The sequence below is a fragment of the Monodon monoceros genome, unplaced genomic scaffold (genome assembly GCF_005190385.1).
Source record: "Monodon monoceros isolate NGI ecotype Baffin Bay Population unplaced genomic scaffold, NGI_Narwhal_1 Super_Scaffold_10, whole genome shotgun sequence".
NCBI lineage: Eukaryota > Metazoa > Chordata > Mammalia > Artiodactyla > Monodontidae > Monodon > Monodon monoceros.
In genome coordinates, this window is record NW_021703766.1 from 11,123,852 (window position 1) to 11,137,461 (window position 13,610).

The window sequence follows — 13,610 nt, forward strand, 5'->3', positions numbered from 1 at the left end:
TACACATGAATTTGGGTTTTTAAAATATTTTGTATGAGTTTATTCATTTTCTTCTGAGTATGGCTTTTAATACATTCTCTAAGATTGTGTCCTTTTGAACAAGTCTAAATTTATAAACTAAATATGTAATGTAAAGTTTTTTGTTGTTGTTTTACAGATTGAAGCGTCCCACTCTGAAATGATTCTAGATACTAAGAGGAGACAAAACAAAGCCCCAGCTCCACGAAGGTATTAATTTTTTAAATTTACAAATTCTCATTTCTTGTTTTACATTAGTCTACGGCAATTAAAGTCTATTGGAATTAAATACAAATCTTAACAACATAGATAAATATCCTAAGAAAGGGCAAATAGTCATAGGGAAGTGCAACAAGAATAAGGGTCAAAATACGTTTTTCAGTGGCAACGTGGGAGGATCGTGATGCTGGACCTCAGAAGCTCATCTACTAGTTACATAGTAAGTCACAGTCTCTCTGGTCCTTAGCTTTCCCACTAGTAAAACAGGAAAGTAGGACTGTCTCACTGGTTCCAAGCGATGTTTGGAAGACGCTCTAGAGTTTAGAAAAACACTGAAAGGGTCTGTGAAGCCAAAATTAAGCTTTGTATTCAACCTTACCTATCACTAGAACCTCAGATTAACTCTAAGAGCTGAAAAATAAAAACGAACTTCAGAGTGTCAGATTTCCTGTTTCCACCCAATATAAGCCAACTGCAAGTAAATATACCGTGAAATGGGCTTATGCGTCTGCATGTGTAAATTGAGCGTTTCCATAAACATCTAACAACTATTAAAAATGTTCTAAATCACACACCTGTGTGATAGTCAGAAAAGTCCTTTGATCCTGATGTAATTATTTACATAAAGGAACAGATTGGCTTTGCTAGATTCACTGACTTATAAACTCTGTCTCTACATTTCTGTCATTTCAAGGCTTTCTTGATTAAGATGTAGAAAGGAATTAAGTTTATTCAAGTTGGATTAATGAAATGCCGATTTCAATAGTGTTATTCTGTAATATTTAGTATTTCTTTGCTTCTCCTTCACTTTTTAAAAATTCTTTGTCCTTACTCAAGTTTAATATATGATTCTTTTACAGAAAGTACGCATGTGGCTACTTTATATCTGTTGCAGTGTTTTGAAATTATGGTTTCATTATCCCTTGGCCTGTTTTTTTGCAGTGAAAAATATGTGTATCACCATCATTATAAGCTTTGGAGGCTTTGGAACACTATTGAGATTGAAGTGCTATGCTTGCACAAAAAAAAATTGATTCTAACAAATGGCGTGCTCTGAATTTTCCTTTCTACTGACTTTTTATTCATTTTAAAAATTCTCACGTGGTGTTCTGAAGCAGTTAACAATCAATCATAGGGCTGAATTCAGCTTTGCAAATATATTAAAAGAAATTATCAGGCATTTCAGTTCATCTAGAAATATCACCCACCCAAGGGGCGGGCAATAAACCTTTGCTAGCCAGTGTTAACAGTAGGAGCAAAAAGGATTGAATCAGGATTATTGATTTCCATTTGCCAAGCACAAAATTGTACTCTCTCTGAGAGGAACTATTTGTACACTTCTTGGAACATAGCTACCTTTGTATTCATTACTTACTAAGACCTATAAGACCTTAGTAATATTGCATAAATGCCACCGTGCTTGAGCTTACGTGATGTGCCTTGCTTAAACGCATACACTTAAGACATCGATGGTGTTGTTTAAACATTGGCTCTGGGAAACAGTGCCTTGGGAGTACCTTCATTGAGATCCAAAGTATAAATGCTATATGCCGTCAGGACCTGCTGTCACCTTTGGATGAAAAGAAATGTGTTGGCTTCCTGAAGTGTCTCCAGTGCAATTTCATGGCTCACCATGAACAGCACCCCAAATGATGACTTACGACGTCTCCGTCCATGGGTGGCGGTTTACAGATCACTGCTTACGTGTTGCCTCAAGTTCTAAATGTTATTAATCAGCTTGTAACTAAGAAAAGCTTTCAGTGGGTTGTGTCTTCCTGACAACGTGTTCTATAATAATTGTGGAAAATATCACACCGCCTTTGGGTTTTCCGGAGACTGATGTTTCTGCATTGCTATTGTGCAGAATATTTGCTTAGCCACACTTTTCCTATAAACCGTCACACTGAACTTTGGGTTTCAAATCAAAGAATGACGAGGAATAAGGCAGGTAGAAGTTACCTCAGACCCTTTTGTGCTTTGGCTTCACCTCTGTGAAAGTTTCTGAGACAGTAAGTAAGCCACTGGCTAAGTGAGCATCAGGAATTACTTGTCTGTTAGTCTATATTTTCAATTATCAGCAATAGTAAGAAGCCATACTTTATGCTCTTCTGAAAGAGTGGAAGACCTTTTAAATCTGAGTTAACATGGACTCTCACTACACCCTACATATTTACTCACGTCCCTACTGTTTAGACTTTCTGATGTTTTCTTTTTATATAAATTATTAATAAATTCTGCATGTTCAGAGACAATATCAGTGTCAGTAAATATAAAGGAGTTTTCTACACCTTTTGCTTAATATTTTCACTATTTTAATAAATACTTTATTTCCATGAAGAGGCCCAAATTTCAAATTAAATATGAACAATCAGGTAGGAATCGGTTTCCCTTTATAAGGCAAAAAACTAAATTTCGTAGATATAGACAGAAATAGCCACAGCCATGGATGCGGATACGGCTAGGCATTCATGTACACCTTCAGGAGGGTAGACATAGTTCAGTGGAGTGTTTGGGTCATTTTTTTTTTTTTTTTTTTTTTTTTTAGCTGAGACTGTTCTGGTTTCTATAGCTGTTACGTAAACTTTGAAAGTTGCCTTTGTGATAGTGATTTCTGTAATTCGTCTCTGTAGGGGCTGAAAATATCTAGACCGTAGAAGGACTCAGAACATCCTCGTCCATTCCCTTCAGGACGTTTTAATGATCATGATGCAATTACAGATACAGTGTTTCCTTTTCCCTCTTGAAAGAAGTGGGGAGATGAAAGCAGACAGACAACTGACATTAAATCGCCAAATTTAGGGTAAAATTTGGAATTTCTTACCAGCATAGATTTTTTTTATAACATTAAATTTGAAATCTCCAAGAAAAAGCTGTTTTTAAAAAATGTGTCCTTATATTGTATGCCTTCATGCCATTAAACGTTTATTTTCTTCAAATAAGTCAAGAATGTCATTCGTACAAAGTCTTATATTATCTTAATCATAAAATACAGCTAGGCTTATTGAATATGAATACTTCTATATGAATACTTTGATGCATTATAAAATGCTGTGCTCTGCTTTTTTGGGAAAAAAAATCTCCTCTTCTCTGTAACGTTGGCTTATGAATATTATAACAGTTCTTTTCTGTTCACATGCAGTGAACTGAGACAACCTTCACTCCAGCATTTGGAGTCTCCTTCTGTGAGTTTGTCTCATGAGAATGCATATTCAATGTTTGTTTGAATGTCTCTCTGAAGAAACCACTCTGGCAAGTTTATAGTCTTTATGGTTACGTTGGGTTTTGTTTTAATTTTCAAGTAGGTACCAGGCAAAATTTTTCATATGTTCGCTTTTCAAAGAAAAGTTAAATAGATTTCACAATCAGAGTGGATAGTGCTACCATTTTTGTCACCAGGAAAGTTTTATTTGGGCATATGACATACATCATAATTATCTTCCCTGATTTAACAGCCTATTTGGAATATCATTGCCAGTTAGGTTATGTAACCCTTTGCCTTCCAAATAGTTCAGATATTTCATCTAGAAAATATTAGAAGGTTCTCTTTCCAATCACTGAATAATGTTATTTTTGTTAAACATCTGAATCTAGAAATTGTAAATCCGAGAGTATGCAACTGGTAGAAAGTATTGTGAAGTCTAGGGTCAAGAAAGTAAGAACTTTTATTATGCTTGGAGAAATGTTTTCCTCCCTCTTTGTCACTTGATAATCATGTATATAACAGTGAAAAGTGATCCAGAAAAAGAGCTAATAGTCAATGACATGCTTTTACTGGAGCAAAATAGTTCTAGTTCAGCAAAACAAAAAGTAAGATGGGATCTGGGCTTAAGCCTGGGGAGACAGTCTCCATAGAAGCATATGCTGTAAGCCGCCCGCAAACAATATTCGCAACAGCTGAGGTCTGGGCACCTGAGCCTCAAAGCCAGTGTCTGGTGAAGCCAGTACCCAGTATCCAGCACGACCCCGGTGTGAGTCCTCGCATTTCTGTGACTCTGGAGCCATTAAAACCAAGAGCATGTCAACATCCCTCCAAGGCATCTTCGTCGCCTCCTAAGATCCTACACCATGAATTTGGATTCCTAGTAAATGAAAACGAGTGTATACAGTAGGATGATTCGTCTTCAATCCCGTGCATCTCTTGCAGGAGGAAACTATCCCATAAAATCCTGGGCTGGAGGCCATGCTGACGTATATGTACCTTGCAGCGACATGATTTCAGCTTCCATCCACTCCCCTGCCTGGACCGGTCAGTCTAGGTATGATAACCTTAACGTTTTTAGCTAAAGTCTCTTCTTGTGGCATCACAGGTGATTTATGGGGGTAGACTTTTTTTATATGGACATATTGAAGAGCTGTCGGATTATGCTGGTTAAGTACTCGGGCTCAAGAGTCAAACTGCCAAGGTAGCAAACGAGATGGTAAAGCATCCTACCTGGGAGTCTGTCAGCAAGTTCTCTGTGCTTTAGTTTGATTTCCTAATAAACCGATCAGGGATGATGGTGACGGTACTAATAATAGTACCTACCTCACAGGGTTCTTTCAAATATATGAAGTTAATCTATGTAAGATAACATGGCAAAATCTAGCATATGGTAGACACATACTAGCTTCTAGAGTACTCTCGGTAGATACCCTGTATCTGTGCCTTGTAGTAAAATTATATCAGTAAGAATGACTGTTCGCACATAGTAACCAGTAGTCACATTCAGTGCATTTTTACAGCATCCCTGAACTAGGGGTGCAGCCATCTCAGAGATTCAGGAGATTAGAGGATGGAGGCTCTGACAAGTGAGGATTTATCCTCAGACTCCTCTTTGACCACTGCCCTGGGAGAAATCAAGCCAGGGTGGTGGGGGTGTGAGACCTCAAAGGAGGCACCCAAACCAGCCTGGTCGGCTGGGATGTTCGGGGAAGATTAAATGAGGAGACGGGCAGGCTGTTTTCCATCTGTCATAACAAATTACCCCCCAAGTGGGTGGCTTACAACAGTATAAATGTATTGCCTGGTTTGTGGAGGTCAGAAACCTGAAATGGGTCTCCATGGAGACGAAATCACCATGTTGGCAGGGTTGGGTTCCTTCCTTCTGGAGGCTCGAGGGGAGAGTCCATTTCCTTCTGTTTTCCAGGTTAGAAACCACCCACATTCCTTGGTTCATGGCCCCTTCCCCTCACCTCCAAAGCCAGCAATGGTAGGTAGAGTCCTCTTCACATTACACTGCTTTCCTCTTAACCTTTCAGGCTCTATCTTGCAAGTTAAGGACACCCCTTGTTATTTACATTGTGTCCACCAGGATAACCCAGAATAATCTCCGCATTATAAAGTCAGCTGGTTCGCAACCTCGATGCCACGTGCCATTTAATTCCCAGATCCTGTGAATGTGTTACTTTTCAAGTCAAAAGGGAATTTAAGACGGCTTTGGGAGGTCTTCATTCTGCTTACCACACTGAAGGCCAAGGAACAAAATGGGGGAGGAAGAAAGAAGTGCAACACTAAGGATTGAAACTATTTAACATACAATGATACAAAGGGAAAAAATACCTCCCCACTCCCACACACTTGAACACACAGGGATGAAATTCTACTTGGCAAGGCTTTCCAAGATCAGTTGCCTGAATTGTCTCCAGTAGGTTAGCATTGCCAAGATGCCTGCCTGTTTCTTTTTGAGAGAAACACACAGAGTGTGTTGCAAGCAGCTGATCACGTGATTGCAAAATAAATGGGGGAAATAGAGGAATGATTTCATCTTTGCTCTGCAGAGATTTTGTTCACATTCTATCAGCATTAATTTGCAAGTCTCATGTCCTTTTTTTTTTTTTTTAACTGTCCGTCATTCTTATCAGAAAAGCAAAATCAGCTTCCAGGTCATCAATGAAGTCAATCTAAACAGGAAGAAAAAGAGAAAACAAGAGGAAAAAGGTACTATTGGTTATATTTGAGCTCACCCATCTTCTGGTTTTGCTTTAACTATATACTGTTTTTACCTTACAATTCTATGTTATAGTTTTAAAAAATCAAGCAGGGCATGGAGTGCATTAGTTCACAAGTCTTCCACAATATCCCTGATTCCAGTTTTAATTCTTAAATATAATTGCCATTAATATTTGGTGTGCATCTTTCCAGGTGTTTTTATGCGTGCCATGTACCTATTAAACAATCAGTATCAAAGTATGTATTGCTCTGCAGCATGGTCTGGTTTGAGATGACACAGTTTGATATACCTTTGCAGGAAAAAGAGATATCTATCAGAATCTCTTTTATCTGTGTACCTTAGTTATCTTAGTAGAATTCTAAGGCTTTCTATACAAGAACCAGGCTTTTTTTGAGACTTATTCTTACTGTATTTTAATTCTTCTTCCTCTTTTTGTTTCTGTTAATGGTCATTACCTACCCAATTCCTGCCTTTTGGAAACATCCTGCAGCGCTTCAGGGATACAGTCACCTACAGCTTCTGGCCTCCTAAGGCTTCACCTTCTTCATCGCTTTTCCAGTACTGTGGGGGAAGTTCTCCTGACTGTTATTCCTATGACGGAGCAGGTTTTCAGGAAAGTCAGTTGCTGCGTTTTTTCTTTAGTAATCTGTGGAATTTCTACAATTTCCCGTCTGTGTACCCCAGGGCCATCCCCAGTGGGGACACTGCATAAGTTCTAGCCCTGGCTCGGCAGCCACATCCTAGTTTTACAAACCCTGATATGTCATTAACCTCTTTGGATGACTACTTTCTTATCAATCAAGAAGGCCAGGAGAGGGGGTGGTGGTTTTCAAAGCATGTTATGAGCCCTGAGATTCTGCGGGGCGGCCCTGGAGTGGAGGTTAGGCTGGAGATAAAGAAAGCTTGCCCTACTTTATTTAGCTCATGGTTTACAGACCAAAGTCATATTTTGTTTTGTCTTTTACCTAATAGAAGGTTTGATCCTTAGAAACTCACTGAATAATCCGTACATCAACATCTCTGAGAGGATCCTATAGAACCTCCTGTTTTGTGAACAAGACATAAAATATCTGTAGAACTTACCTAAAATTACCTAAACCAAGTTCTAATTTACTCTTTACTTAGCTAAAAAAAAAAAAAAGTTGGAAAAATCCATAGATTCTCTGCATTTCGGTAGACTTAACTGCTTTTAATCTGATATTTGTATTGTCAAAAGCAACTATATTTGAAATCATTTTATAACTGCAGCACATTTTCATCACTGTAAAAACTCATATCGCTTTTGGAAACTCTGGTTTCTGTTTTCTACTGGTTTCTAACAGCTATTTTGCAACCTACTCTACAATTGATTTCTCCCAGTCATGGCAATCTACTGGTTCAAAACTCCCAAGGCTAAATTTCTAAATTTATTTTATAATTACTCTTAGTTGTGCTACAGTAGAGATGGTAAGGGAAAGTCATAGGGTAATTACCAAGAGTACAAGTAGCTGGATCTTTGGGCTGGGTGGGGTGTGCGTGTGTGTATGTATTCATGTGCTCCTTGCCTTTCTGCAGCTATGGTTTGGGCAAGGTAATTAATCTCTGTGTATCTATCTCTTTTTCCAGAATCTCTAAAATGCTTCTTTGAGAGTTAAATGTTATAGGTTTTACATGGTAATCACTTGGTACGGTGCCTAGCATGGAGGAGACTGCAGTTGGTCGCTAGCACTGAATTGTATGCTGTGTCAGCCCAAGAAAGTAAAACCTTACCATCCAGTGCCAAATTGGATTTTTTATATATATATATATATATATATATATACACACACACACACACACACATACATATATATACATACATTATACATTTTATCATTATTGAAAGAGGATAACTTGGAACGGTTTAGGTATTTCTACTTCCTATATTTTTTAATAAAAATTTTAAAAATTCATGAAAGTGCATAATTGATCTCATTGTTTAATCATGGAATATATAATCTAAACAAACAAAATAATATCAATACAAAGAACACCATGGAGCAGATAGCACCGTCTTACTGGACCACCAAAGCAGAGGGAGAAAATACAGAGTAATATAAAAGCTAAAGCTTACCTGCCCAGCGTCCAGAGCAGACACGGCAAAATTGATAATGTCCCTCTTTTCAGATATGCGGAATGATCTTATTGGCACACAGTTCAGGCAGCCACCATCATAACAAGAAACGCATAAGGGATGAGTCCTATTTTTATCACCCCCATTCTAATGTAATGTTATAAGAGGGGCTCATAAAAACATAGAGAATGTTAATGAATCTGTTTCCTCCGAATAAAAACAATAAAGCATAAAACCAACAAGTAGTAGTTATATGAACTTTTTTGTTGTTGTTTACTAAAACATATTTAGAAAAATATACCTAAAATGAGTAGTCAATATAACAAAGGAAGAAGACTGGAAAATAAGGGGGATAGTGAGCTGATTTTTAAAATCTGATTTAAAAGAATAATTTTTACCACAATAGAGGATAATTTGAAGCAACAGAGCCTCAGTAAAATGCATATTAATCAAATACAGAACTGAAATGTGCCTATAAATTTTTAAGTAGTGCAGAATGAACTTAATAGTCAAAGATACAAAGTAAATTCCTAAATATTGCACTTTTATTTCACTTTCAAGTTCTGAAAGCAATTCTTGTAAAATATATTTTGATTTAAATAAATTCAGAATACAATGTCTTCGAAACACGCATTTTTACAACATATTTATCTGGTTGCTAAACGCCAAAAGCATGGAAAAGCATGGAAACAGAGAGCCTACAAAACTCAAGTAAAATAAATTATACACTCATTTGCAAATATAGAATCGTAGAATATTGGAACTAAAAACCTTTTTAAGGGTTAACTGACCCAACCTTGCCTTTAGTTTTTACCTTTGTACTAATATGTTCCCTTTAACCATTTATATTTTTATCTTATATATAAGAGACATATATTCTCATAAGAATATATATGTGTACATATAAGAATATATATTTATAGAAATCACCTGGTTTTTTTTAATTGGATGATATAATTTAATGTCTTTTTTCCCTCTTTTGCATATTAAAATGAGAGAAAAATCAACTGACTCGGCCAAGCATGTAGTCAATCAATCAGAAATTAGGAGAAATCCCTGTGGCCCGGGATCTTTCGTGCGGTGTCTCTTCTGTTGTACATTTCACTCAGTAGGAAACTTCAGCCAATTAACTACGCATAGAATCCTTTCATCTATAAAGTCACAAATACTACATAACTCATATGAGTACAAAGAATAAGATACAATTTTCAACGACAAAATACTTACAAGATTATTATATTGGAGTCCATTTTGCCTAAATATATGAAGAAACATGTAAGGGCTGCTAGAAACTTAGGAAAACAGGGTCAGCAACGTAAATTAGAGCAATCACATTTGAATGAGTACTAAGATGAATACTGTAATCCACAATGAAATTGTGTTCCTTGGACCGTATTAACATATATATAGCTAAGTATAGTTTCTTGAGAGAACCTTTGTTTTCCTCCACAGTAACAAATCCTTTGAATCCAGACTTAGGTGAGTGATAAAAATTTAACTGCAACTTGCCCTCTGTGTACATGGCAGACATGTCTTAGGGATAAATCAGATCATAAATGAGAGTAAAACATTGCAGGTTATTCCAGAGACTCCTTTATTATCACTGTTTTCTCTACAAAGTGAAGATTTATAGGTGTATTAAAGGTAGGTCAAGTGATTATTTGTATTTTGAGGTCTTGATTTCACACTTTAAGAAAAAGCAGAATACTATTTTCCAGTATTGTTTCTGATAGGAATGTCTATTTGAAAATTAGCAGTTCCTTTTCTTTTAAATTGAAGTATAGTTGATTTACAATATTGTGTTAGTTTCAGGTGTACAGCAAAGTGATTCAGTTATATATATTTTTTCAGATTTTCCATTATAGGTTATTACAAGAAATTCAATATTGTTCCGTGTGTTAACAGTAAATCCTTGTTACTTATCTATTTTATATATAGTAGTGTGTATATGTTAATCCGAAACTCCCAATTTACCCCCTCCCCCCACCCCCCTTTCCCCTTTGGCAACCATAAGTTTGTTTTTTATGTCTGTGAGTCTCTTTCTGTTTTGTAAATAAACTCATTTGTATTATTTTTTAGATTCCACATAAAAGGAATAAAAACAAAGATAAACAGATGGGACCTAATCAGAAGCGTCTGCAGAGCAAAGGAAGCCATCAACAAAACGAAAAGACAACCTATGGAATGGGAGAAAAATATGTGCAAATGATGCAACCAACAAGGGGTTAATTTCCAAAATATACAATAACGAAAAAACAAACAACCCAATCAAATAATGGGCAGTAAACCTAAATAGACATTTCTCCAAAGAAGATATACGGATGGCCAACAGGTACGTGAAAAGATGCTCAACATCGCTAACTGTTAGAGAAATGCAAATCAAAAACCACAATGAGGTATCAGTTCACACAGATCAGATTGGCTGTCATCAAAACGTCTATGAATAATAAATGCTGGAGAGAGTGTGGAGAAAAGGGAACCCTCCTGCACTGTTGGTGAGAATGTAAACTGGTGCAGCCACTATGCAAAACAGTACGGAGGTTCCTTAAAAATCTAAAAATAGAAGCTACCGTATGATCCAGCAGTGCAACTCCTGGGTATATATCTGGAAAAGACAGGAAGTCTAATTCAAAAAGATATATTCACCCCAATATTCGTAGCTGCGGAAGCAATCTAAAAATGAATGGATAAAGAAGATGTGATACACACACACACACACACACACACACACACACACACACACACACACACACACAATGTAATATTACTCAGGCATAAAAAAGAATGAAATAATGCCATTTGCAGCAACATGGATGGACCTAGAGATTATCATACTAAGTAAAAGAAATCAGAGAAAGCAGTTACTTTTAAGAATACTAGGCACAGCTTAAAACGTTTCATGAAAGGAGCAAATTTATGGGGGGAAATATCTTAATGAGCCAACTTCTAGGAATGAGCAGGTTCAGCAGAACTGTCAGAAATCTGCACTAAGCTCGATGCATGGTGTCCTCCCAGTTCAAGTCATTTTATATTTTGTTTCTTTGAGAATATTTTCATACCATCATTCTTGTTTACTTGCAGTGATCACCATTTCAGATGCATCGAAGCAGTTCTTCTTTCACAGGCTACCCTTGGTGAAATTGATCCAACCAGCAGGTTGTATACCAATTAAAAAGCTTATTTATAGTAAATATATTTGCAGTCTCTCTCTGCAGTTGCATTGTGTCTTCTGTAATTTACAATGTATCAGACTTTTAACTCCAGCTTCCTATAATAAAACTTTGGGGTTACTTATTTTAAGAGATGACTTTTTTTATTGCTTGCATAGCTGTAGACTCATCGAATAGTAGATTCAGGGGAAAAGGCCTTTATTTTAGGCTGTCAATATAGGGGCCTCTCGCAACACATATCTATTTAAGTATCTATTCATTAAAACTAAATAATGCTAAATATTCAGTTTTTTAGTTCAGTAGCCATCTTTCAACGTGCAATAGCACATGTAGCCTGTGGCTGTTATATTGGACAGGATAGATAGAAGAACATTTAGATCATCACAGAAAGTTCTATTCAACAGGCCTGTAGATTCCATTATTCCTAGGTGAGATCCCAAGAGATATGGATATCAAAGAGTTAAAATTCTCCTTTTTCACATGTAGCTCTTTGTCCAGAGACATCAAATGACTTAATTAAGCTCATGTCAATTAAATCACTGAATTTAAAAGGAATCTCTGTGTAAGTGTGAGTGGATATTCTTGAATGTGGTTATCGTGGTTGGGGATTGTCAAAAGTCTTAAAATTGGATTTAGATATGTGTTGATGATTTTTAAAATTTTTCCGAAATGCACTGGGGTATAATTTACATAAGTAAACACATCCCTTTTAAGTACAGATTTTCATGAATTAAAATGTGTATACACTAATATAAGTACCAACATCTCAAGATACAGAACATTTCATCACCTCAAGAGGTTCCCTTGAGACCCTTTCCAAATACCACTAATGTGCTGTCAGGACATATTAGATCTCTCTTTTCTAGAGTTCAAAAGAGTAGTCATGTATACTTAATGTACTCTTTCCTGTTGGGTTTACATCCTGTATACTTGCTAAACTCACCTTTTTTCTGTAGCTTTTTATGAAAATTCTTTAGAAAGTTCTACATAGATGATCATACCGTTTGTAAAGACAATTTTATTTCTTCATTTTTAACAGCATGCATTTTATTTCTTTATCTAGCCATTAGTTCCTTGGCTAGAAGCTCCAGAATAACACTGAATAGAAATGATAAGAATGAACATCTTGTATTGTTCCTGAAGTTACAAGGAAATAGCCAGTCATTCATCATTAAGCATGAACTTAATCTCTAGGTTATCTATCCATCAGTCATAGGAATTTGACCTTATGCAGTTGTGGGAGCTGGTCAAGCAGTGTCTTTAAAAGGCTGTTGTCTCTGTATCTGATGCTAGATGTTAAGTCAACAGGGCAGGGAGTTAAAGAGGGAAGCTGAACGTAAGATGGGGTGATGATGGACAAAATGGAACCCACAAACGTGAGCTGGAACCTACGAGACTAGATTGGAACCTGCGTATGTTTGCATTGTCTTCAACCCTGATGATGCGGGTGTCTTTCAGGAGAAGCTGGTGCCCTCTGAGCTAAACAGGCTTCGAGCCCCCAAATCAGAGAAACTGAAAGAGGATCTGGCAGAAGAACAACTGCAGGTATGGCTGCTGCCCTATGAATAGAAAGACCCAAATTCCCTCTAAGCACTGCTATCACTGCATCCCACACATTTTTATAAGTTGTATTTTCTTTTTCATTTAGTTCAATTTTAATTTCTCTTGTGATTTCTCCTTTGACCCGTGTGTTGAGAAGTATCTTTTTTTTTTTTAATAAATTTTTAAATTTTATTTTTGGCTGCACTGGGTCTTCGTTGCTGGGCGTGGGCTTTCCCTAGTTGCAGAGAGCAGGGGCTACTCTTCCTTGCGGGGCACGGGCTTCTCATTGCAATGGCTTCTCGTTGCGGAGCACAGGCTCTAGGCGCGGGCTTCAGTAGTTGTGGCATGCAGGGTCAGTAGTTGTGCACGGGCTTAGTTGCTCCGCAGCATGTGGGATCTTCCCTGACCAGGGCTCGAACCTGTGTCCCCTGCATTGGCAGGCAGCTTCTTAAACACTGTGCCACCAGGGAAGCCCGAGAAGTATCTTTTTTAATCTCCAAGTGTTTGGAGATTTTTTCAGCTGTCTATCTGTTACTGATTCCTAGTTTAATTCCATCATAGTCAGAGAGCAGACATTGTGTGGCTTCTTTCAAAGTTGTTAAGGAGCGTTATGGCCCAGAATGTGGTCTGTCTTGTGAA

The 13,610-nt window shown here is 37.1% G+C and overlaps 1 long non-coding RNA gene across 1 annotated transcript; it reads left to right on the top strand.

Moving 5' to 3' along the window:
* Window positions 1–171: 171 nt before the first annotated feature.
* LOC114905728 lies at window positions 172–6,137 on the top strand. Its single transcript, XR_003796322.1, has 3 exons — window positions 172–228; window positions 4,382–4,493; window positions 6,079–6,137. It is a non-coding gene; the product is annotated as an uncharacterized LOC114905728 (long non-coding RNA).
* Window positions 6,138–13,610: the final 7,473 nt, after the last annotated feature.